Genomic DNA, 26,295 nt, shown 5'->3' with positions numbered 1-26,295 from the left:
TGTGCACTGGCAGCTGGTGGTGTGTGTGCCTGGTGAAAGCGTGCACTGATGGCTGGTGGTGTGTGCCTGGTGAAAGCATGCACTGATGGCTGGTGGGGAGTGTGTGCCTGGTGAAAGCGTGCACTGGTGGCGAGTGTCTGCCTGGTGAAAGCGTGCACTGACGGCTGGTGGTGTGTGTGTGCCTGGTGAAAGCGTGCACTGACGGCTGGTGGTGTGTGTGTGCCTGGTGAAAGCGTGCACTGACTTCTGGCGGAGTTTGAGCTCGGTGAAAGCGTGCACTGACGTCTGGTGGTGTGTGCCTGGTGGAAGCGTGCACTGACGGCTGGTGGTGTTTGTGCCCAGTGAAAGCGTGCACTGACGACTGATGGTGTCTGTGCCTGGTGAAAGTGTGCACTGACGGTGTGGTTGTGTGTATGGTTGCGTGTGTGTGGTTGTATGTGTGGTTGTATGTGTGGTTGTTGTTGTGTGTGTGTTTGTGTGTGTGTGTGTAGTTGTGGTTGTATGTGTGGTTGCATGTGTGGTTGCATGTGTGGTTGCATGTGTGGTTGCATGTGTGGTTGCATGTGTGGTTGCATGTGTGGTTGTGTGTGGGTTTGGGTGTGGTTAGGTGTGTGGGGTTGTGTGTGGTTGTGTGTATGGGTGTGGTTAGGTGTGGGTGGTTGTGTTTGTGAGGTTGGGTATGGTTGTGTGTGGTTGTGTGTGTGTGGTTGTGTGTATTGGTGTGGTTAGGTGTGTGTGGATGTGTGTATGGGTGTGGTTAGGTGTGTGTTGTATGTGTGTGGTTGTGTGGGTGTGTTTGTGTGTGGTTGTGTGTGTGTGTTGTGTGTGGTTGTCTGTGTGGTTGTGTGGGTGTGGTTGTGTGTGTGGTTGTGTGTGTGTGGTTGGGTTGTGTGTGTGGTTGTGGGTGTGGTTGTGTGTGTGGTTGTGGGTGGGGTTGTGTGTGGGTGTGGTTGTGTGTGTGGTTGTGTGTGTGGTTCTATGGGTGGTTGTGTGTGGTTGTATGTGTGTGGCTGTATGTGTGGTTGTGGTTGTGTGTGTGTGTGGTTGTGTGTGTGTGGTTGTGTGTGTGGTTGTGTGTGTGTGTGGTTATATGTGTGGTTGTGTGTGTGGTTGTGGTTGTGTGGTTGTGTGTGGTTGTGGGTGTGTGTAGTTTTGTGTGTGTGTGTGGTTGTGTGTGGTTGTGTGCATGTGTGTGTGTGGTTGTGGGTGTTGTTGTGTGTGTTTTTGGTTGTGTGTGGCTGTGTGTGTGGTTGTGTGTCTGGTTGTATGTGTGTGGTTGTGTGTGTGGTTGTGTGTGTGTGTGGTTGTGTGTGTGTGGTTGTGTGTATGTGGTTGTGTGTGTGGTTGTGTGGTTGTGTGGGTGTGTGGTTGTGTGTGGGTGTGGTTGTGTGGTTGTATGTATGGTTGTGTGTATAGTTGTGGTTGTGTGTGTGGTTGTGTGTGTATGTGGTTGTATGTGTGGTTGAGGTTGTGTGTGTGGTTGTGTGTGTAGTTGTATGTGTGGTTGTGTGTGTGGTTTTGTGTGTGGTTGTGTGTGTGTGGTTGTGTGTGTAGTTGTGTGTGTGTGCGGTTGTGTGTGGTTGTGTGTGGTTGTGTGCATGTGTGGTTGTATGTGTGGTTGTGTGTGTGTGTGGTTGTGTGTGTGTGGTTGTGTGTGTGTGGTTATGGGTGTGGTTGTGGGTGTTGTTGTGTGTGTTTGTGGTTGTGTGTGTGGTTGTATGTGTGGTTGTGTTTGTGTGGTCGTCTGTGTGGTTGTGTGTGTGTGGGTGTGAGGTTGTGTGTGGGTGTGGTTGTGTGTGTGGTTGTGTGTATGTGGTTGTATGTGTGGTTGAGGTTGTGTGTGTGGTTGTGTGTGTAGTTGTATGTGTGGTTGTGTGTGTGTGGTTGTGTGTGTGGTGTGTGTGTGGTTGTGTGTGTGTGTGGTTGTTTGTGTGGTTGTGGGTGTGTGTGGTTATGTGTGTGGTTGTGGTTGTGTGTGTGTGTATTTGTGGTTGTGTGTGTGTGTGTGTGTGGTTGTGTGTGTGGAAGTGTGTGTGGTTGTGTGTGTGTGTGTGGTTGTGTGTGTGTGTGTGGTTGTATGTGTGGTGGTGTACTTGGACACCCTGCCAAGGTTTTCAGAGCCAGTGAGGTGATTCTGCAGCAACAAGCCTTAGGCATCACTACTTGCTTGGAAGAAATGTTTGGAAGGACTCTTACGGAGTTGTCCAAACCGTGACATTTTGGGCAGGAAGTGAGGTTTTGACTTCCTTCTTTGAAACACGATGAAAGATTACAGTAAGTGTTGTTGTTATCCCTCTAGCCACACAGTAGGTATGTGCCCAGATTTTGGCAATCAGTGGGAAGCTGAAGTCAATGCACTCATTGTGTTCTATTAAGTAGGATTAAATGTGTGCCTGCCTGCCTGGCTGGCGCTGAACCCAGGGCAATGCGTACTGGCGCAAAGAGTGCCAAGTGATGGGGTTTACGATCGTGGGCTTGCCCAAAGGATCAGACTTGATGTGGGAGTCACTTGGCAGAGGGTTATTCAATGCTGCACCTTGTCTGAGATGCAAGAGATGCGGGGGGTTTTGGTGAGTTTGTGTGGGTATTCACTGATTGACTACCCCCTAGGTGGAAAGTATGCGCATACCGGACCTGTAGTTTTCCTTGTTTAGTATAAACGTGACCCTGCAGTGCCGTGTTCAGAATGTTATCGGCTCTATACGTGATGCTTAGCTGAAGGCGAGTTTGCCTGCAAAAGAAAGACAGTACGGTGCATTCTGGGACTCAGAGTTTTCTCTTTTCCCATTTATAAGTATGAATCAGACCATACCTGTGTGCAGAATGTTGGTGGTTGTAAGACACATATGTTTCACTGTAAACCCCTGCGTATCACAGTTTGTGAATTCAACCACACAGGTGCATCGGTGGACTGGAGATGGCGCTCCGTTGGTATGGAGCTATCAGGTATTGGTGTGAATAGGTGACCCGATGACTCCATATCAGCAGACTCCCGTCTCCAGTGCAGTGTTCTCATTCAACAACAAACTGCACCATGGATTTGAAGTCCTCACTCACTGCCAACTTTCCCTCTAGAAGTAACAGCAAGGCAGGGCGGCCAACGGTGCGAACAAGAACACTTCGAGAGAGTTTTGTTCAGGCGGAGCTGCTCGTGCCACCTTGAACGCCATTCCATTGCAACTGCTCAAAAGCATCTAATGCTCTCGAGCTCTCACGCGCTCCTCAGTTGTAAGAATAACTCCAAACCAGGTCAATATAGGGACCACCACTTCTCCCTCTGCCCAACAGCCCGGAAGCCCCACCAGCACCCTCTAACCCTGCAAACCTTGGCAGTGGGACGGGGCGCCCTTTGCTTTAAGGGGCCTATGCCAGTTAAGAATTGTGCCTGTGGCGAGGAGAGAGGCCTGCAGCTAGCGGAGCCGAATTCGGTAGCTGAGTATGAGGGGGTGAGGTTATTTTCACGTTCCCCCTTCTCCACTCCAGGTGCGCCACTGTTACCATACCCAGCTGAGATCAGAGGCTTGAAACATAAAGGCAGCCGCAGCAACTCTTCCTTTCACCGATGAGGCCTGGGGATTCCTTCTATGGAGGAACACCTCCGCCCTGATGGCTTTCAGGAGGGCGGTCCCACTGAAGCCATGGGGGGTGAATGGGGGCGGAGAAGACCCCCATAGTCAATGGAGCGGAACAACTGCTTGGAAAGGTATTGAAGTTTGTGGGAGTGTTGAGGCTGCTGGCTTGAGGTGGAGGTAAAAAAAACAAGTTGAGCTGCATGTAAACTGGTGCACGTGTAAAGCGCTCTAATGCCTTTGGGTCAATTTCACGCTATATAAATTTGTGCGCGCTGTGCTGAGAATTGCTGACTCCTGGCAAAAGTGATCTTTGTTCATGCATGCATGGAGCCTCTTAGATCGGAGCCTAGACTGAAGTGGCAGAAGAAAGACAGATAAAGCTGGCGGTTTGTAACATTAGGAATATCAGTAAATAAGTTTAACATCAACAGAAAACCCTTAGTGACAACAATTTGAATACTTTTAAAAGGCTTTCAGAGATACAATTGTGGATTAATTAGGTCGTGCATTGCATGCTGCATATAATTGAAGATCTGCCCTCGGTCCATGAAAAATATGCAGAGCAAAAAAATAAGAAGAGCTGCTGTACTTTCTTTTCGTTGACGATCATTAATTGAAACCCAAAATCCCACGAGGACCGCCAGGAAGTGCAAATAATTCAATGCTGCAATGTTTATGAAAGTTAGCAAACAACGCCACACAGTGTTTAGTAGGGGGGTTTAAGCGTTACTGAAGTCCATTGTGACGGAGCCACAAGACGTGCGGCCGAATGGTGCTAATTACCCCTGAAAGACAGATGGCTGCGCGTGCTAATGACCCCTGAAAGACAGATGGCTGCGTGCGTGCACGCTCACGTGCACTCAAGCTTCAGGCCAGCAAAACCTTCTGGAGGCACTTTTAAAAGCCACTTACTAAATTTCTTGAAGAGACAGCTTGTGCTGTCTCAAGCGAGACCTAAAAATAGCAGCAGGAAAGGGGGCGGAGAGGAGGCTCTGAGGGGGAGAGCCACGTAAAGCCATATGGCTGCTTTGCGCGCGTGCACGCCTCGTGCACTGTAGCTCTATGCCAGCGATAGCACTTTGAAGACTCCCTTACTAAATGTCTCGCTAGAAGCTCATGCGCGCTGGCTCAGCGAGACCTAATGAACTTATAATTGAGATTTTCCTAGACTTGGTGTCAGAAAGGCTAGATTTGATTAAAGACACAGAAGCTAGTATAATGCCGTTTTTTCTTGCTTTTATTTATATAGCAGCAAAGCAAGAAAACTACGATTTCCATAAGGCCAAAGAGAAAAACTACAGAATGTCATCATAATGTAAACACCAATAGTTACCTAATAATTATGTTGACTGCGAACAACAAGTCCTCTTTTCTTGAAGCGAGAAGTTAAACAGGTAAGGATATAAACAAAACAACTAAATAAAAGGTAAATAGCATGATGAACAAGTCCATAAAACTGTCCGCAAAGAAATGAGGATCATCCAAGCCACTCCGGGATAAAAGTTCATGACGACGTTCTGAATCTTGAATGAGAGAAACTGCCCCATCCAGATTAAAAGGAAGTGCTGATGGTAGGAGCTGTCACTACAGAAAAGAATAACACAAGGAAGGGCTAAAGAAATAGTGTTCCGACAATATTCATCTCTGTGTCTTTAATTAAATCCAGACATTCTGACACCAAGGCTAGGAAAATCTAAATTTTATTACAGGACACAGAGGCTCCTATTAAGCATGTTCAAAGCATTACGGAGTGGAGTGGTGTGGCTCACTGGTTAGAGGCGGCAGACCCGGAAGCAGAGGACGGCCCGATACCAGGGTTCAATCCCCGACGCGGCAGGGTCGTGAACCAGGGTCAGTGGACTCGATAATTCTCGCCTCAGTGCCTACTCTAACCAGGGATCACACTCAGCAACTCTGGGCATTAGCTTGCCTCATCTCCACAACGGCCCCCCACAAACGCCGGGGATTCCTGGTTTCACCTTGGAGATACCCAGGAGGGAATATCTCCCAGGGAAAGCCAGGACGGGTTCCCCAGCGGTCTATAGTGCCAGGACGCCTCCGGGTAGCAGTGCGCTTTACAAGACACACACATTTACATTGCAGAATCAGAAACATGATCAATAGGTTTACAAGAAAAAGTTCTAGAAGTATTTAAATGTGACCAACCTGCAGATTTGAGAATATTATGTTAAGTGGCCCCTGCCCAGAAAGTCCGAGAAGCTATGGCTTCCCTGGCTGAATGAGCGCCATTAGGATCAATATTAATACCATGATCCATTTGGTCCCCAACGGGCAAGGGTGTGGGAGGAAACAGGTTTATGAGGTTTTTGAAAAGAAATGAGTAATTGCGAAGAAGAGGAGTATCTCAAATCTGTAGAACGAGCAACATAATTGTTTAAACATTTTCCAACCAACAACTTTGGTTGAGAAGGTAAAAAGGGATAATGAATGGTAGATAAATGGTCTTGGTACGTCTGTGAACTTAAAAGGAAACACCGAAAGTGGAACAGTGAAAAAAAGCTTTCAGACAGACATTGAAGCAAAGTAAGCTTGGCAGAGACTTGTTTGAGAGTGAGCAAAACATTATCTTGCCTTGATATAAACAGTTTGAGCACCAAAATAACATCCCGCATTGTATTGTACTTGGGAACTGAAGGTTTAACATGTCTTACTCCCTTTAACAGTTGATAAATCAAAGGATGTTCGCCAATGGGTCTGCCGTCCACTCGATGATGCTCAGCTGAAATAGCAGATCTGTGTGTATTAATAATGTGGTAAGCTTTACCCTGATAGACTAAAGAAGCTAAGACATTAACAATTAATGTTACATCAGCTGAAAAGAGATCAGATTTCCAGTTCCTACACCAGCTACACCAGGCGAGCCTGGCCGATCTGTAAATTGTTGATGTGTCAGGAACCCTTGATTGTTGAATGAGCCGGATAGCTTCTTCCGAAATTCCTGGGGTTCTTCAGGATGTCCCGAAATCCCCCAAGCTATCAGACAAAGAGAGACTTCTATAATCATGCTGTGTGGATGACCCAGGGGACAAAGCATTACTTCGGGAAATGGAGGAATCCAAGCAGGGTAATCTGAAGCCATCTCCAACAGTGGCGGCTGGTGAACTTTAAAAGTGGTGTGGTGTAAATACCTTCTTCAAATTTGAATAAGCAAGCACACAAACCTAGAAAGCACAACTTACTTCAAGGATTCTCTGCTACAAACATTTTGTAAAACATTAGAACTAAATTTTCACTTTGGAGCTCAATCGCCAGATTAATTTGCTTGAAATCTAGAGGTTTTGAACCTGACATCCCTGAGCCAGGCCGACTTCTCAGGAGCCCTCTGCCCCATCCAGGTAATTGCTACCCTCCGCCTCGCCAACACCAGCAATAGCTGCAACATTTTATAGGAAAGGTTTCTCTTCTTAGGCTTCGGGACCAAGGCTAATAGGCAATGGATCGGGGTCAAGTCGATCCGGAGGCCGGTGACGGCACGTATATTATCCACCACAGCCTTCCAGAAGCTCCCGACCAATGGGCAGTCCCAGGCCAGGTGTAGGAACCCCACTCCCTCCACTCCACATCTGGAACAGTTGTCCCCCCTGTTTTCCGAGATACGCCGCAAGGAGACCGGGGTCAGGTAAATACGATGCATAAAATTAAAATGGATCAGTTTAAACCGCGCATTGCACGACACCTTGCGCGTAAGGGTTCCTATACCTATGCGCTGCCCCGGGTCCAGGGCAGCCCCAAGGTCTGTCTCCCAAGCCTCCCAGGAAGGTGGAACCGGTGGGACAGAGTCCCGTCTCATGGCCGAGTACAGCAAAGATATCAGTCTTCACCCTCTACTACAGGAAAGAAGGATGTTTAGGGTATGGGACAGCGGGGGCGCCTCTGGGAACTGGGGCCAAGCCGCTCTCGCCACCTCTTGGAGGCACCTGTAGTGCAGGTATTGCCCTCCTCCCAGCCCGAAGGCTTCCGTGGCCTGTTCAATCGACACAAAGAAGTCGTCGGGATAAAGGTGTGCTATAGTCTCACAACCTCCCGCTCGCCAGTCCCGAAAGGACATGTGTTCTTCCATGGTAACTATGGGGCCAAAATCCACACCGGCAACTCCCTATGAAAGGGGTCCCGCCGCAAGATTCTTTCCACAAACCGCTGCCAGACCCCTGGAGTGTGGCGTACCACATACGGTAGGGCCTCGTCCGCCCCCCGTCCATGCATCAAGGCCACTTGCAATGCCCGCTCGTCCACTCTGCCGGCTAGGAGTCTCATCTCCCAATTATCTGTGTCCGCGAACCACCGAGCAGCCGGCAGTAGCTGTGCCGCATTGTAGTACAGGTCAAACCTCGGCGCCTCCAGCCCCCCTTCCTCCCAGCTCCGGACAGTGGTGTGGAGGGCAACCAGGCTGCGTCGGCCCACCCAGAGCAAAGAAGTAAGCAATGTGTTAAGCGTGCAAAATACTCGCAGGGGAAGCGGTCACAAATAATTTTGTAGGATGTATAACGTCCCTTGGAGCATCACCATCTTAGCGACAGCCATCCGCCCCATAAGGGAGAGTGGCAGGGAGTTCCAGAAGGACACAGACTGTTGCAGGGAACGGAGAACCCGGTCGATATTACGGGCCAATAATTGCGCATCGGACGGAGCCACCTGGATTCCCAGATATCGGAAGGCCTCCAGCTCCCAGTGCAGCCCTAGATTCGGCAAGTCCATCTGTGGGCCTGTGTCATAACCCACCAGGGGGAAGATCAAGGACTTCCCGGAGTTGATTCGCAGACCCAAAGCTGCACCAAAGCGGTCCAAATGCCGGAGCAATATGGGCAAGGATTCCATCGGGGTCGTCAAGTGAAAGAGGGCATTGTCTGCATACAAGGAGACCACGTTTTCTGTGTCTCCCACCGTGATTCCCCACTGTGCCATTTCTGTTCGGACGGAGACCGCCAAGGGCTCAATCGCCAGGGCAAAAAGGAGCGGCGAGAGGGGGCACCCCTGCCGAGTGCCCCTACCCAAACACCATTCCTCCGATCGCACCGAACCAAGCCTAACTCTGGCCCGAGGGGCCTTGTATAGGATCCGGACCCAGCGACAGGAGACGGGGCCCAACCCCACCAACCGGAGGACCTCCAACAGGTACCCCCAGTCGACGGTGTCGAACGCCTTAGCGAGGTCAATCAACACTAGGACCAGATGATCCTCCCTGCTACGTACCTCATGGATAATATGGTTTAATCGCCGTAGCTTCATGGCGGTATTTCGGCCCGGGATAAACCCACATTGGTCCTGGTGCACCAGACGGGCCATGTGTGGCGCCAGTTGGGTGGCCAATAGCTTAGTCAGGATTTTTACGTCCGTGTTGATCATAGTTATGGGTCGGAACGCCGCGGGGTCGCAGCCATCCCCCCCCGGCTTTAGAATCATACAGATTTCGCCCTGGTTCATAGTAGACGGAAGGGTGTCACATTCAAGCGCCTCAAGGTCCACCTGTAAGAGGAGGGGGGCAAGGACTTCCCCGGTTGTCTGGTTGAATTCAGGAGGGAAACCATCGCTCCCCTGGGACTTCACCCTCGGCAGGCTGGCCATCACTACCCTCACCTCTCGGAGCGACAAGACCTCATCCAATTCCTCTGCGGCCTCCCTCAGTAGGGTCTGGAGAGTCAGCCCCTGGAGATAAGGCAGTTAGGAAGCCTCCGTGACCGAAGGATTCGCGGCGTATACCGTCTGCAGGTGGGACTGGAGGACTCGGAGAATACCCGCTTCCGAGTGCACCATGCCTCCCGTAGGCCCCCTCAGGGCAACTATCCTCTCTGGGGTAGACTCTCGCTTAAGAATCCAGGCCAACAGCCGGCCCGACTTGTCCCCCTTACGATGGAGATGCTGCCGATATTGACCAAGAGTGTATTTGTCCAGGCGATTCAATATATCATGCACACACGCTCGGGCTGTCTGCTCCGACTCCAGACTTAAGTCATCAGGATCCGACAACGTCTGTCGGCGCAGAAGATCATCTTCCGCCACACGTAATTCGGCAAGCAGTTGCTTTCGGACCCGATAAGTGAGGCCCATACACTCGCCGCGTATCACCGCTTTCAGAGCATCCCATTTAGTAGAGTAGGTGATGTCACCCCCCCCCCTCCCAGTTCGGATCTAAGTAGTTGGCCAGGGCGGTCTCCACGTGATCCGTCCCCACTTGGTCCTGCAAGAGGTCCACCGGCATCCTCCAACTTCGAGGGCAGGAGGGCTGGCGTTCCCATTGTGCAACGCATGTCACCGGTGAGGGGTCGGACTTGAAGCGGGCCTGATGTGTGATCGTTAATGAAAGAGACGCATCAACATTAGCAGCGAGTACCCTGTCCAGCCGGCTATGCGTGTTGTGAGTGGGGGAATAACATGTATACAGTTTCTGCGTCGGGTTACCCAGACGCCACACGTCACCGACCCCCAAGTTTTGCATCACCTCCCAGAGTCGCGCTGTCATGCGTGGCTTCGTGCCTGTACGGGGCGGGTATCTATCCAAAACTGGGTCCAACACACAATTGAAGTCTCCAAACTAAAGAAGGGGGGCGTCCAGGTCCTGAATAAGGACCTCCTGGAGATGGGAATAGAAGTCAGGGTCGTCTACATTGGGCGCGTACAAATTCAGTAACGAGAGATCCCTCCCGTCCAACTTCACCCGCAGGAGTGGGTACCTACCATTAATATCCGCCTCCACATACTGGATGGCGAAGGGAACTCCAGGGGCCACCCAGATCAGGACCCCCTTGCATATGTCGAAAAGGAGGAGTGAAACATTGGGCCCGCCCTTTTTTGCACAACTTTTGGGCATCCTCATCATTCAGATGGGTCTCCTGCAGGCACGCAATGGAGACTCTGTGTCGTCGGAGGAAGGACAGGACTCTGTGCCTCTTGGTACATGTGCCCAGCCCCCGCACGTTACAGCTTAAGAACTTGTATCCCATAGCCGTTGGTAGCGCCCAGCCGGGCCTCCAACTCTGTGTCCTGTGGTCTGCCAACCCTGAGCCCGAACTGTGATACACCTGATGCCTACAACAATTCCCCTCAACAGCCTCCCCCACCACCCCATCCTCCCAAACCCCCTAGAACAGACCCCCCCACCCCCAAGCAAGATGTCATCAACAACAAAATATGCTACCCTGCCCTCCCTCTGCTGGTGCCAGGACGTACACAGCCACCCCATTCACCCCACACAACACTCACTCTCAATAAACAGAACAAGAAACTACCCCCCTCCCAGCTCCCTACGCGACCCAATGTCAATGTGAAGAACACCATGCTCAACTAGGGGGCTAGCCCCAGCACAAGTAAGTCCCCAGTCATATATACCCTCCCCCCACCCCACACGCTCCATCTACTGAGATGTCGCCCCTCCGTCCCACCTGGCAAAAAAGATCAAGGCTTGTGGTTTTCTGGCCACTAGCGTGGACTAATGTCGTACCTAGGGCCTCACAAGCCTGACACACCATACATTCAGTCCACAGAACACCTCAGGGCGGTACCGTCTCTTCCGGTGACTCAGCTCCCCCGGTCTCCGGGATCACCGGAGCTGTGAGAATCATGTCCTGCACTGTAGCTTGCAATGTGTCCGGGACCAGGACATCTTCAGGACCATGTGGATTCGGGGCCCCCGAGTCATCCGCTTCAGTCGATGGTGCCAGAAGTATAGCCCCATCTGCTCCTACCGTGACTCTAGGCTCCTCAGTAACCGCAGTCTCAGAGCGGCGTCTCCGTCTGCTGTGGCGTTTCCCCGGAGGCCGGGTCCGCCACTTCTCACGGGGGCCACCGCGTTCACCGGGCGGAAGGTCATCCCCTCTGATCTCCAGCCACTCCCAGACCTCCTCCGGGGAGTCGAAGAAGTGCGCCTTTCCTTGTGAGAGTACCTTGAGTTTAGCCGGGTATAGCAGCATGTACTGCAGCTGCATCTCCCGGAGCTTTTGTTTGACCCCCAGGAAGGACTTCCGTTGCTCCTGGACTTGCTGAGTATAATCCAGATAGATGGAGATCCGACTGTTATCGATGGTGAGATTCGCTGTTTCCCTCCCGGCCCACAGGATGCAGTCCCTGTCACAATAGTTCAGTATTTTGGCGATCAGTGCTCATGGAGGAGCCCCAGGGCGCGGCGGTGGGACCAGAGCCGGTGGGCTCTTTCAAATATGAAGACGTCCGACAGGCCCCGTGGACACAGATGCGTTCGAATCCAATTTTCCAGGAAGCGTTCAGCATTGCCTGCCTTTGTCCGTTCCGGCACACCCAGGACCCTTATGTTTCTACGACGCGCCCTCCCTTCTGCATCTTCGGCTCTCCGCTCCATGGCGCTCGTTGTGGCTGTGAGGAGCGTGACCGTCTTCTTGAGGGAGGCCACCTCACCTTGTAGCTGCTCAATATTGCCCTCGGCGTTGGAGACCTTGTCCGCAACCTTCCGGAGATCCGTCCTCAGCAGATTGACGTCTATCGAGACCGTCTCGATCTGTCGCTCCAGCGCAGTGTGGGAGCCTTGTATCGCCTTCAACAGTTCCGCCCGGGTGGGTTCGCCGGGGGCCTCCGCCCCGTCCTCCTGGCCCGACTGGCTTATGATCCTCTGGGACGGCAGTCTTTGGGTAGTGTATTGAGTGATCATGTTGGGCTGCGTCGAGCGAGACATCTTGTCTTTGCGCATTGTCAAGTCTCCCAGCGGCCAGGGCAGCTCACCAGCAGGATAACAAGGTCCCGGCCCCGTAGCGCCTATGCACACACCCCCCGGGTCGTGGTGCCAGGGCACGAATGTGCTCCACTTCTCCACCGCGTCGCCCAACTCTCGCCCCCACTGTCGAGTTCTGCGGACGGCGGGGTCCAGGGAGGAGCCTCCAAGGGTCTACCGTCTATTACTGGGACTGCGTCGAATATCGGGTTCCACCGCCGCCCGGCAGCTCCAGACTCAGCGCCCCAGAGTCAGAGAAGGAAGGCGAGCTCATGGGGGGAGGGGGCCCAGGCCGCTCCCCAGGTCGCAGAGATGGCGGATCCCTCTCGCAGCAGGGCCTTCCCGGTGTATAGGGTCCTGAAATGGCACCACCAGAGGTACTCCTCGGCCCTCCTCCCCCCAGCGTGCTAGGAGGGGGATACAGCAGCTCGATAGTCCAGGGTCCCTCTCGCCTAGCTCCAGAACCCACTTGCAGGAGCTCGCACCTCCCCCGTCGGCTCCAAGGCCAGCCAGCATCCAGGGCCCCTCAGGGTCCGCTCGACTCAGGGTCCGATCACGGTAATTTGGGCCAGGGCGCCGCCCACCGCCGGTGTCAATCTATTTGGACGATTTCCAGGGCCCCACCTAGCCAGGGGGGGTCCTCAGTGACGAGTCCAGACCCCCGGCGGCGGCCCTGGGGGCCACGGATCTCTACCGGGTCGCCAACACCCAGCTTCCAGCTCGGGGACGCCCTCTGCAAGGTCCGCTCTCGGCAGGCGTAGGCCGCGGTCCGGTCCCTCGTGCCGCCGGAAGCCCTCGGCGATTCCTCTGTCCGGGTGCCGCTCACAGCGCGGAGACCCTCACCGCGGGACCTCCCTGGGTAACGATGGCAGGGCAGTCCCCGTTGGCACTGGGCGAGGCCCATGAGGAAGGGACCGGCCGTCCCAGGTGCTCCAGCTGCCACCGGAACAGTCCCAGCCAGCCCCCGCAGGCTCCCCTCCGTCTCCCACTCACCGCCTATTATCCAAGCGGGGACCAGTATGGTGTCTTCAACGTCGGTACCCCCGCGGGGCACCGGAAGGTCCACAGCGCAGAGCTCCGCTCAGGGTCGCAGCCCAACCAGGCCTCAAGCCCCGGTCTTGCGTAGGCGGCAGGCCGGGGCGATGCCGTCTGGGTTTTGTAGATGGACGTGGCTGTTGTCGCCGGAGGTTTCCGCCCTGCCAGGGGAGCCCGCAGCAAGAGGGGATCTCGCGGCCCACACCTCAGCCCCCTAGGTGCCCGATCAGGATAATTTTAGAGGATTTCTGGGTCCGTCTGACGGGAGCTGGCGGAGCTCACGTCCTGTCGGCCATGTTGCTTGGCCACGCCCCCCACCTTAGTGAATTCTTATGCAGTTTATAAAATAGGTATTATATGCATCGGGAAATTAAGTGATTTGCCCAGAATCAATTGATGTTGCGCTACGCCGAAACTTGAACCTGGTTCCCAAGCTCCATAGTCAGCAGCTCTTCCCAACACCCCACATCTCGTGTAGAGGGAGGGAACCAGAGGACACATGAAACCTAACAGAGCCTCTAGCTGAGCCAGAGCCAGGTGTGAGCCTCACTGAAACTTCTAGTAAACAGAAAAAACGAAATCTCTGTTTAGAAAGAAAGTTAAATAGGATTATATGAAGGTTAAGTGGGGGTCACTGAAGACTCTCAATGCTAACAGTACAACATATAAAAAAACCGAAAAAAATAACTTAATATACTTTTGATTCGTCCCGTCAATAATCAGTAAAACGGAGGAGGAGCTACGTCGCGAACCAAGATGGCCGCATAAGCTCCCGGCTCCGCCGACCTCCGCCGGTGGCCCGTCTATCCTGTCGTTTATCCTCTACCCACGCCCTGTGCCTGGATGTATGAAGGTTGCCTGATGCCGACGGTGCTTTCCCGGATTTCCTACCTCATTCAGCGACGAAGTTATGTTGTGTCCCATTTTTGGCCTACTCCCGGGCTGCCGCCGGGACCTCGATTTATGAAACACCCGAGAGGGACCTGATCAACATCGGCTGTGGGACCGCGATTGTGGCCGGTCTTCCAGGTCTGAATAATTCTTTCCGCTCTTGACTCTTGTCCTCGTTGATGGTTGGTACCGGAGAAGAGACACTGTGACGTGCTGCGATCCTCCTGCACCGCGGCTGTGGGTTGTGTGCCTGACCCTCGTTTCCCGGTCCGGGGGCTGACGGGCTGCACCCTCGGCCGGTGTCTGTGCTGAGTGTGCCAGTTCGGAGCGCCCTTGTTGTTGCGATCGCCAAATGTGTGCCCGGAGCCCGGCGATGTGGGCTAGAGATTGTGTCCCCCTCCGTCCTCTGGACCCCGGGATGGAGGGGATGGATGGCGCACATTCATTGAGATCCGTAATGGTGGCGATTGGGGCGCTCCGCTCGCAATTCACCGGCGCATGTGTCTCCCTGGCGGCGAAACTGGATGATGTCTGCTCGCGACCGGCCACGGACGCTGCAGCGCCTGCACAGAAGTCTGCGGTCCAGACGAGCAATTTGACCCGCCATCTGCAGGGGCCCGAGCGGCAGCCCGACTTTGCTCCTTTGAGAGTCGGCCTCACCTTTCCTTCATCTGCTACAGTACATGGTCTTTCCTCTACTCTACGTCTCCTAGCCGATGGTGTGTCGTCGCTGGATGTCCTGTTCTTCATTGCCGAGTCTCAGGGTCCCGTCGAAGGGGATCGCCATTTTCCTTTGTTCCGGCCCGTCTACATACCGGATGCCGCCATTTTGAGACCGGACTTTGCTCCACCTTCACTGCCTTGGTCCGCCATGGACGCTTTGACTGCCTCTGGTCGGATGTGGCTTGGTCGGGATGTGCTCCGGAACGGATTCGCACTGGTCAGGGCTGACTTTGAGGTTTTCCTGCTCCTCGCCACTGCCTTGGACCATCTGAGACGCTCCCTTTGTTTGCAACTGTTATGACTTTGGCGATAGATCTCCTCGTGAGGCTTGCAGGGTTGACTTCTATTTCCCTGGGGTTGCTCCGTTTATTTTTGCCGGGACTGCACCGAATACCTCACCGGGCCGGGGGTAGGATGGGGGGGGGGGTTTCCTGGTGACTGTCCTCCCCGTGATAATGCTGACCGTTTTGCTTTGTTGATGATGATTGTGCTATGGGGGGGTCACCGCCGGCGGGGGGTATCAGGTGTCCGGGGGCTTGTTTGTTTTTCTCCTCCTCCACTTCTTCTTATACTTTCCCTTCTGTGGGGCAGTTCCGGGGCGACAGGCACGCTGTTAGAGGGTTAGGCCGTAGCCATTACAGGGGTGCAGGGTGGCGGGTGCGGGGGGGGGGGTTTGTTATTTTAGTTTGTTTTGTTCTATGGTCCCTATCGCTCTTTTCCGGCTTTGGGAGGCTTCTTTCCTCTTTCGTAGGGTTGGCTGTCTCTTGGTCTTGCGCCTTTCTTTTTTCTTTTTTCGGCTTCTCGACAAGCCTCTGTTTTTCTGTTCTTGGGGGGTAGGCTCTCTGGGGTGATTTTTAGAAATGTGGATTATTGTAATGTGGTTTATTGTCCAGTATTATCGCCGTGGCTGCCCGGATTGCATAGTCGCTTTAGTCATAGCCTATCTCCGACTGTAATTGGGGTAAGTCCCATTCGTCTCCTTTGTGCTCCTATCCTGTGAGGTGTGATGTCCTTGTTGTTGCAGCCCCTACTCTTTTCTAAAATTTAAAAATGAAAACCTCATATCCTGTTTGCGAGCCCCACAACCACATCTGGTATACTTTGATATATCCTGTTTACTGATTGGCTTCAGTTTCTCCTGTTTTCATTGATTGTCTTTGCGGCCGGCCATGATGGTTGTGGGCCTGCGCATGTATCTCCTTCTTTTTTGAATAAAGGTTTTAAAAAAAAAAATAATAATAATAATCAGTAAAACTCTTAACATTAACTAAGAAGAAACTAACCTAAATGCCACAGTTCCTGTCGATTTACTGCAGGCCAGCTGCTTCATGGATTCTCTCCTCTGCTTCTACGGATCTTCAAAGCCATACTGCATCTCGAGATCACGAGCTGAGTTCCGACAGTTGCCATCAGAACAAGCATTGGAAATGCAATTGGTCTCGCATTAGAAAAGTTGGAGCTATTAGTCTTGTAAATGACAAATATTTTATTTATGTGTTGGTTTTTAAAATAGCTAAATGGATAGCTTTGTCATTTACAATGCCAATAGTTATAACTTTCACGAATGTGACACCTATAGCATTTGGAATGCAACGTGTTTTGTATTTACGTGACTTAGATGGCAGCTCTGGTCGTTAGGCCACATCTCTAGAGAGCACGAAAGTGCAGCAGGGGAGAGAAGCACAGAGAGGGAGCAGAGAGTGCAGCAAGGAAGAGAAGCATGGAGAGGGAGCCCAAGAGTGAAGCAAGGGTGAGATGCACGGACAGAGAGCCTGAGAGTGCAGCAGGGGACAGAAGCATGGAGAGGGAGACAGAGTGTATCAGGGGCGAGAAGTACGGACAGGGAGCCCAAGAGCGAAGCAAGAGAGAGAAGCAGGAGAGGTAGTCTGAGATTATAGAAAGGGAGAGAGTTGAGTATAGAAAGGGAGAAGATGAGTTTGGGAGAGTGGCATGAGAGGTGGAAGGCAGAGCAATGGAGATAGACCTGGGAAAGGAGTAACCATGGTGTAGATGAAGATGAGAACAACAGGGAAAAACTAGTGGTGTTGACTAATGCCGAAATGGTATAAATGATGCTGTGTTAGTGCTCATTGACAATCGTGTGTACCTTGAGGAGAGATGGGAGAGGGGAGGGGAGAGAAGGGAGAGGAGTGAGGAAAGAGGAGAGAAAGGGAGGAGAGTGTGGAGAGAGAGGAGAGAGGGTAGAGGAGAGAGAAGTAAGAGTGTGGAGAGAGATTGGAGATGGTAGAGGGGAGGGGAGAGTGAGGAGAGGGGGGAGAGAGAGAAGAGAGAGAGGAGACAGGAGGGAGGAGAGTTGTGAGAGGGGAGAGTGGTGAGAGGGTGGAGAGTGGTGAGAGGGAGGAGAGTGGTGAGAGGGAGGGTAGAGTGGGGATAGAGGGGGAGGGGAAAGTGATGGGAGAGTGAGGAGAATCTCCAGTTGGGTAAAGTCTGTTTAAGTCCCTTTAAAAAAAATCTCTCAACCTTTTTTTATTTGCACCTTTCTAACCAGTCCTTGGTTCGAGGGCAGTTGAGGTATGCACTTCCTGGAGACAAGCATATGATTTATGAGGTATTTGTGCTTGACTTGATAGCCATGTTATTGCGTCTTTTATCAGTTGCTGGAAACTTCCCGGTTATGGATCCCCCAGGTTTGTCCGGCATGAAAGTGAGTTTTACCATCTTCCCAGCCCCTTGCCAAAGCCTTCCCGGTGTAAGCTCCACATAGGCAGCGTTGAATTTTCTTTGTGCCTACATATTTAATGCCCGTGCAGCAAACAAGAAACTTTAAAAAGCAAGTGGGAAGGGGAGCTGCGGTGTGCCGCGAGGCAGTTGGGTTCCCGGAAGAGACACAGCTAGGAGGGTGAAGGGCACAAATCCACTCCTGCACTGGCGAGAGCTGTGAGAAAATGCGCGGCTGCCATTTGAAAAGATAAAACACAGCAGGCGCCCGGTTGATGAAAGGAAACATGCTGTGTGCTGCGGAGGGCAGATGAGAATGGGTGGGTGAAAAAAGAAAAAAAACGAGAAGTGTTGGTGAATTTTGGAGATGCTTGAAAGCAAAAGCGAGATGGAAAACAAAGTGAGTGAGGAGGGATGTGGCGGGACACAGAAGCAAGGATGAGACGGCCCGAGAGCGGTAAAGATGCACAATTGAATTAAAAGTAGACAGGAGGAAAGGCCGACAGCGACAGTGAAGAAGAGAAAGAAAAAGAGATTAAGAGGAAGAGGGGAATAAACAGGAGACGAAGACAATGGGGGGCAGACTAAGGAATGTTGAAAATGAGGAGAGGGAGGGAGCTTAGAGCATGTGGTGGAAATAAAGGCAGAGAGAAAAGGACAACTTAGAAGGGATCGGGGAGGGGAGAGGGGGTTGGCGGAGACCTATAATAAAATCGCAAAGGGGTCTCAATGGACATCAATGTTTTATTTACACACTGTAATCCCAGCCTAACATACATTTAAACAAGAGATAGAGTGCGAGCAGAAGAAAGTGAAAAGGGGGTGGGGAGAATAAAAAAATAAAACAAATAGTGAGAGAAAGGAAAAGCAAAACAGAGTGAATGATAAAAGAAACAAGAAACAAGTCAAAAGAAAAGGAGACACGGCCGGCCGTGAAACTGAAAGCACGGCCGGCCGGCCGTGAAAGCCTTTGATGCCGCAGGGGGGGATGTACCATGTTACAACGCATACCATTACAACTACCTACTATTACAACGCGACCATTACAACGCATACCATTACAACGCATAGCGCTTTGAGGTGCTGGATAGTGGTAAGTATAATTTACTATTCTAACTCCAGTCCCCGTGGACACTAGGGAAGGTGTTGGATAGTAAATTATACTTATTCCCTATCCTAGAGCGCCCCCCAGCGCAATGCGTTGTAATGGTATGCGTTGTAAAAGTTGCGTTGTAATAGTAGGTAGTTGTAAAAGTTGCGTTGTAACAGGTGTATACCCGAAGGGGGTGGAGTGGCACCAAGCTGGGCAACAGATGGCTGACAATTTGATGCTGTGCACGCGCATTTTAGGTCAATGCGCTTGCGCATCAACCTAAAAGCGCACAGGCACAGCACCAAATCGCCAGTTGGGTAAAGTCTGTTTAAGTCCCTATAGTCTCGCTCCGCTCAATGAGCATGCGCATTGAGAGGCGAGACCTAAAAATGGATGCGACTTGGGGCTGACCTTTGTTAACTCGGCTGTATCCAGGCATGGGGCGACTGTGTAAAAAACACGTCACCGCCCGAGCAGGATGCTATCTTTAGACATGCTGCACTACACTAGGAATCCTAAGCAGATCTAATGTTTATCAATGTGAGTCAGAAGCTGAAATAAGGAGCGCCCCTCCCTCCCATTCGCAGTCCACCTGGACTTGTGCTCTCTCCTGCGCTGCGCATTGACATGTGCACTTTCAGTTGTGTGAAGTACAGGCTCAGAAAAGTAAACAGACGAATTGTGAAAGCTGTCAATTCGTCTGTTTATATTTCTGTTGCCTGAATTTCAGTGAGAAGGTTCTTTGGTACGGCGCCGCTCCAGCACCCCTATGGACCAGCCGCCTCTGATCTCCTACAGAGTGGTATACCAGAGTTGGGCTTACCAAAACAGAGTTATTAGATTAAGAGAAGATCGTTATCTGCAAGCCTGAGCTAGAACTCGTGCAATTTAGGAGAAAAGGAGTAAAGGCATAAAGGCGGGTTTGAGGCCAAGATTGGAGAAAAGCATTTAAAGCCAGGGCCAGAGGCACTGGTCTCCAGCTGAAAAAAGAAGAGCGCTGGGAGTTGAGGCGAGAGTCAAGAAGATCTATCGACATAATGCCGTAGATAGATGAAAAAAATTGAACACAGAAGGGTGCAACTGCCCATCGCTAGAATACTGAAGGTGTCTGGAATACCAATCTGCCACAACATTTACATTTCCTGGAAGATAAACCGATCAGACTGAAAGATCGCAATGCAGACAATAATCCCAAAGATGTTGAACCTTGGACTTTTTCCCACCGAGGTGAATGATAAATCTGACAGCACTCAGATTGTCCATGTGAAGAAGAATGTTGCAACTTGCTTTTTCTTTGGTAAAGGACTTAATGGCAAAAGAACCTGCAAGCATCTCTAAACTGTTGATATGCAAGGACTCCTTCAGACACCATATGCCTCCAACCGAGAACTCACCCTAATTTGCGCCCCACCTGTCCGGCTTGCATCAGATTCTAATACTATATCTGGGGCGGCAGAGAAAATAGTTCTCCAGTTCCAGGCATCTAGATGCTGAAGTCACCAAAGAAGCTCTTCTTTGGACTCTTGATCTAAGGAAATGGGATATGAATAGGCTAGACCTCTGCAAAGTTGCCAAATTTGCAATTGTTGAAGAGCCTGATATTAAAGAGGGCCTGGAAAAATAGCTTGATTGGTAGAAGCAACAAGGCCTACCAATCGAGCCAAAGAACTGAGGGAGAAGTGAAGAAGAGCTAGCGAATGATGGATTTCCTTTTTTATGAGAGATACCTTGTGTGAAGGGAGCTTAAGAATAGAGCGGTTAGTGTTGATCAGGAAACAGAGGAAATCCAACTGTTTAGTCTGGAACAAAGCCGACCTTTGGATATTTATAGGAAAACCTGAAAGAAAGAGAAAAGACTGACAAAGGTGTAAGAGAGAAAGAAGAAGTATTCTGTTCAAGATCAGAAAATGGAGATAAACGATAAGGCAAATACCTTTAACTCTGAGAAAGGCTACCACTGGTATGACAATCTTGTTAAAACACCAAGGGGCTGAAGACAGGCCAAAGGGAAGCACTCTAAAGATAAAAAGAATTTGCCCATTGAAACTGTAGATATTTCATGTGAGACTAATAAATAGGGACAGTAAGATAAGCGTCCTGAAGGTCGAGTGTGTCTAACCAATCGTCTTGAATTAGAACATCTCTGAGATGTAGCATGGTTTTCATTTTGAAGTGATGATACACTATAAAGTTGTTGAAAATTCTTAGATATGACTAATCGATTTTTTTTCTTTTTCTGCACAAGAAAAATGGTGCTGAGGAAACTTGGAGGACTGAAGGAGATTTCTTCTATAGCTTGTTTAGAGAGAAGGGACTGAATTTCATGGTGTATGGGGCTGTTTTGCTTCTTGGTGAAACAGAGAGGATTAGGGAGTTAAAATTGAACCAGAGGGTAGTAAAACTCTATGAGATACCCCTGAACTGACCAAATTGCCCAGGGATCAGTGGTGAGAGAAAACCATGAACTGTGGAACAGAGCCAGTCTGTGTCTCCTTTGGGAGGAAGGCCAGAACTGGAATCACTAACCAGTGTACCGCTCTCCTATGTTCCTGTAGCATCTGGACAGATAGCCTCTGGTCTGGAGTGGGTAGAATTGAATATCTGTAGTAGGAGTTGAATTGATTTTGCTGGTTGAAGGAGCCTCTGTTGGAGGAGCAGCCGGCAAAGTGACTCTGACCTTTACTGGCCCTGGTGAAAATCCGAGGGGAAATGATCCACTTGAGAGAAAGCGGAGCTTTATCCACAGTGGCAAAGGTAGAAATGTATTTGTCTAACTCTTTAATGAAAGGGTCACTGAATAACAATCTTTTGGCCGAAGGACCTACCTTCTTAGAAGCCAGGGAACCCAGTTTAGGGTCAATCTTTAGTAACAAACTTTTTCGCCTTTCCAGGAAAATATGTGCATTAACATTGCCCAGAATGCAATTAGCCCATTGGGCCCAATTGGAGAGATTGTCAGAATCAATCAGAGTGCCATCCATCTTGGCTTCGTCTGCCAAGTCTAGAATCCTGGTGAGAGGGTCCACCAAATCTAGATCTAGCATCCTATCCTGGCAGTTAGACCAGGCCCTATCCACTCCCTTTTTTGGATCCTTGCCCAACTTGGTGAAGAACATGAGCATATTGGAATCGATAATAGGAGTAGCAGTGATTTTGTTAGGGAGGGAAGGGCAGGAACACTTAGACTTTAATGTATTCCTGGTAGACTTACCCAGGGCATTAGGTAAATAAAAAGATACATACTGAGCCACATGGTCCGCTGACAACCACTCAGTTGAGTTTGGATGGTGAATAAATGAGGGATTGAACGTGAGTTCACAGAGGTGATCTACTAAATCATGAGACACTGGGTGAGACACACCACCATCAAGAGGAGAAGTTGTCCACCTTTTTTCCGGTGGCCCATAGTTAGTAGGATCTGCAGACCCATCCAAAGTATCTGTGTCATACAACACACCATCATCATCTTCGTCAGTGTCTCTTAACTTGGATTTGAGAAGGTGGAGGAGGGAGACTCCGACTTTTAAACCTCTCGGTGGGAGGACAAAATGTCACTGAAACGCCTTTAGCGGACCCAAAGGTTGCTGCATGTTTCTTACTATTGAAAGAAGAGCCTTCATTGGAGGAAGAAAGCATTTTTGATAAAAAGGCTTAAACATTTTTCGATTCATCCTGCATAGAGACTGAAAAAGCCTGCTGTACTGAGTCTTCAATAAAATTTTTTTAATTATCTTTAAATTCCTGGGAATTTTCCTCCTCAGACATGGTTAAAATGACACAAAAAAGGACTACCTTCAGAGACCGCATAGACAACAACGCACACAACAGCAAAGAGCTCTTCAACATCGTGAAGGAACTCTCCATCCCCAGTTCCAACACCAACGACATCCCACCATCACAAGACCTGTGCGACTCACTGGCTACCTTCTTCTATGGCAAAATTGCAGACATCCATGACAGCTTCTACGCCGCCAATCGCCTGCAACTGCCGGCATCCCCACCCCCACAGCCACAACCCGCACCAACCGCCTGCTCGCCTGGACCAACGTCACAGACGACGACACCATCAAGATCATGAACACTGTCCACTCCCGATCCACAGAAGACGCCTGCCCACACCACATTTTCAACAAAGCCAGCAGCACAATCGCACCCCATTTCCGGAAAACCATCAACATCTCCTTCGAGACAGCAACCTTCCCGGAGAGCTGGAAACACGCAGAGATCAACGCCTTACTCAAGAAACCCAAGGCGGATCCCAAGGACCTAAAGAACTTCCGACCCATCTCCCTGCTCCCGTTCCCGGCGAAGGTCATCGAAAAGGCCATCAACAAACAACTGACCAGCTTCTTTGAAGAGAGCAACACCCTGGACCCGTCCCAATCCGGATTCCGTAGCAAACACAGCACCGAAACTGCCCTCATCGCCGCAACCGAATACATCATGATCATGCTTGCCAAAGGCGAAACAGCGGCCCGCATCCTCCTGGACCTCTCAGCCGCTTTCGACACAGTCTGCCACCGCACACTAAATCTATAGATTTGGGGAAACCCAATAAACCCTTGTAGGCTTGGGCAAAGGATGATTATGGTAAGAAGTGACTACAAGGGATTTTATTCATGGACTAAGTACCTATAATTCAACACATGTCAATCAAAGGTTTTTAAGCAAATAAACCTATTTGTATCTCTAGGATAACTGGCACATTTTTGAAGTAGCTCAAAATAACATGTTATTTTGAACTACTTCAAAAATTTACCAGTTATCCTAGAGATACAAATAGGTTTATTTGCTTAAAAACCTTTGATTGACACATGTTGAATTATAGGTACTTAGTCCATGAATAAAATCCCTTGTAGTTACTTCTTACCTTAATCACCGCACACTAAAAGCACGCCTCCACGGCGCAGGAATCCAAGAGAAGGCCCTGGACTGGATCACCTCCTTCCTCAACGGGAGACCCCAGAGCGTTCTCCTCCCTCCTTCCGCTCCAAAACCACAGAGATCATCTGCGGCGTACCCCAAGGATCATCCCTCAGCCCAACGTTATTCAACATATACATGGCACCGCTCGCCCACGTCGCCCGACGACAGGACCTAAACATCATCTCCTATGCTGACGACACCCAGCTGATCCTCTCACTCACCAAGGACCCCACACCGCCAAAACCAACCTCCGCGAAGGAATGAAGGCCGTCGCCAACTGGATGAGGAACAGCTCTCTGAAACTGAACTCTGACAAAACAGAGGTCCTCTTCCTCGGGTCCACCCCCTCAGCCTAGGACGACTCCTGGTGGCCGACGGCACTTGGAGCTCCCACCGACCACGCGCAAAACCTGGGGGTCATCCTCGACTCCACACTCTCCATGACAAAGCAGGTCAACGCCGTCTCCTCCTCCTGCTTCAAAACCCTCCACATGCTTCACACGATCTTCAAGTGGATCCCCACCACACCTAGAAGGACAGTCACCCAGGCCCTCGTCAGCAGTAGACTGGACTACGGCAAAGCACTCTATGCAGGAGCCCAGGCCAAACTCCTGAAACGGCTCCAAAGCATCCAGAAAGAAAGCCTCTGCATGCCTGATCCTCGACATCCCGCGCCGCAGCTACATCACACCCCACCTAAGAGACCTGCACTGGCTCCCCATCAACAAGAGGATAACCTTCAAGCTCCTCACCCATGCACACAAGGCACTCCACGACACCGGACCAAAGTACCTCAACAGCCGACTCAGCCTCTACACCCCATCCCGCCAGTTCCGCTCAGCAGACCGTCCCCCACATCCGAAGAGTGACTGCCAGTGGCAGATCAGTCTCCCACCTCCCCACCAAGACGTGGAACACCCTCCCCATCCGCCTACAGCAGACCGAAGACCTCCCAACCTTCAGGAGACTCCTCAAGACCTGGCTCTTCGAACAGTAGCAACGTTCCCTCGCCTAGCACCTTGAGACCCTCACGGGTATGTAGCGCGCTTTACAAATGCTATGATTGATTGATTGATTGATTAATTTCCTAGAATTGAATAAAAAACAGTCAATAAAGGTTTAAATTGAGTGTGGGAGTGGATTGAAAGAAAAGGGCATGTATCAGAAGCAGGGAGTTGCCAATGAAGGTGAACTCACCAAGAGCAAGGAGCGGAGAAAAATACAAGGCCGCACCAGAGGGTGGTCCTAATTAGGCAAAGCTCCGTGAGAGAAATCATCCTGTGCCGAGCAAATGAAGAAAACAGGAGAATGCAGCCGTGAGGAAATGCGGCCAATAACAGGAGGGCAGCAGGAACAGCTGAGAATAGCGGACAGGAAACGTCCTGTAACAAAAAACGGACAACCATTATGGGAGGCGCAGAGCAACAAAGCAAAGAGCGCGATGGTGCACAATGCTAAAACAGTAACAATAAAAAAGCTATGTGAAACAATAGAATAACCATGTACAGTAATCTATTAAAAACGTATTAAAGGCAAAATAGAGGACTTATTTTGACCGTGAGCAGCAAAAAATGAGGAATTGTTCTTCACAGTCAACATCATTATTAGGTTACTCAACATCCTATTGGTGTTTACATTGTGATGTCATTCTGTAGTTTTTCTCTTTGGTTTGATAGGAAACTTAGTTTTCTTGCCTGGCTATTGTATACATAAAAGTAAAAAAACCTGCACAATAGGAGCCTCGGTATCTTGTAATAAAATTAGCTGCCGCCCTTTGTTTCAAGTTTGACTTTTTCAAAAAGGGGTTTGATGTCCTCCTTCTTCCACCCACAAGGGACAGTACCAGATGTAAACAGGTGTTAAGTATGACGATATAAACAGGTCTAACGACTGCAGAGCAAGATTTTAGAATATTGACTGAACACGCATAATCAGGGAAGTGGGCCGTACTACATTTGTAGAAGAATAAGTGCCAGCTCCCAGTGCTCTGGTCAGAAGCCTGCGGCTGGCACAGGCGTGCTGAATACCAGAGCTGCACAGTCTGGAATCCACCTCATGTCTCTTGAATCAACTACTAGACTCTCCTTGCTTCTTTCTCTCACTCTTGCAGGCTCCAGCTGTTTCCCTTTGTGACAGTTTTTCCTTCTTTCTCTTTCTCCTTCCTTCCCCTTTGTGCATTTTCCCGCTCCTTTTCTCTGGAAATTTTCAACGAGGAAAATAATTGCTGGTCCTCGAAAAGGAATGCCAGTGGACCCTACTAGCTCAAATTAAGCACAAGGAGAGGGTTAGGAGAGTTGAGAATGTTGGCTGGTGTGCAGAAAGCATGTGATGCTTCCTCCTGTGCCTTTTCTAAGGTTTGGTAGGGCCTACAATGCAGCCTATTCCCACTGTGAATTTACCTGGTGGTTTTCGCTGAAGGTAAAATCGGTTTTATTGTTCCTATACGCAGTACATTCAGGTGCAAAAACAATATACCTCTTATGAACATGCTGAAAGGAATTCCACACAGAAATTCGACCCAACACAGTTCCCAATCAGGGCTCATATGTTTTTTATGGGCACCTTGCATGGGAGCGGATTAGGCACAGGGAGCGCAACACCATGAGGCACAAGAAGCACTGAAACCACAAACAAAGCAGCTTCCACCTGCAAATGGCTTTTGGATGACCTAAGTGGTTGAC

General features: G+C 50.5%; 1 pseudogene; it reads right to left on the bottom strand.

Annotated features, from left to right (window-relative positions):
- Positions 1-21,129: 21,129 nt before the first annotated feature.
- On the bottom strand, positions 21,130-22,453 carry LOC147747637 (uncharacterized; annotated as a pseudogene).
- Positions 22,454-26,295: the final 3,842 nt, after the last annotated feature.

The sequence above is a fragment of the Lissotriton vulgaris genome, chromosome 1_1 (genome assembly GCF_964263255.1).
Source record: "Lissotriton vulgaris chromosome 1_1, aLisVul1.2, whole genome shotgun sequence".
Classification (NCBI taxonomy): Eukaryota; Metazoa; Chordata; class Amphibia; order Caudata; family Salamandridae; genus Lissotriton; species Lissotriton vulgaris.
The sequence above is the reverse complement of the archived record's forward strand: the minus strand, read 5'-3'. Positions and strand labels throughout refer to the sequence as shown.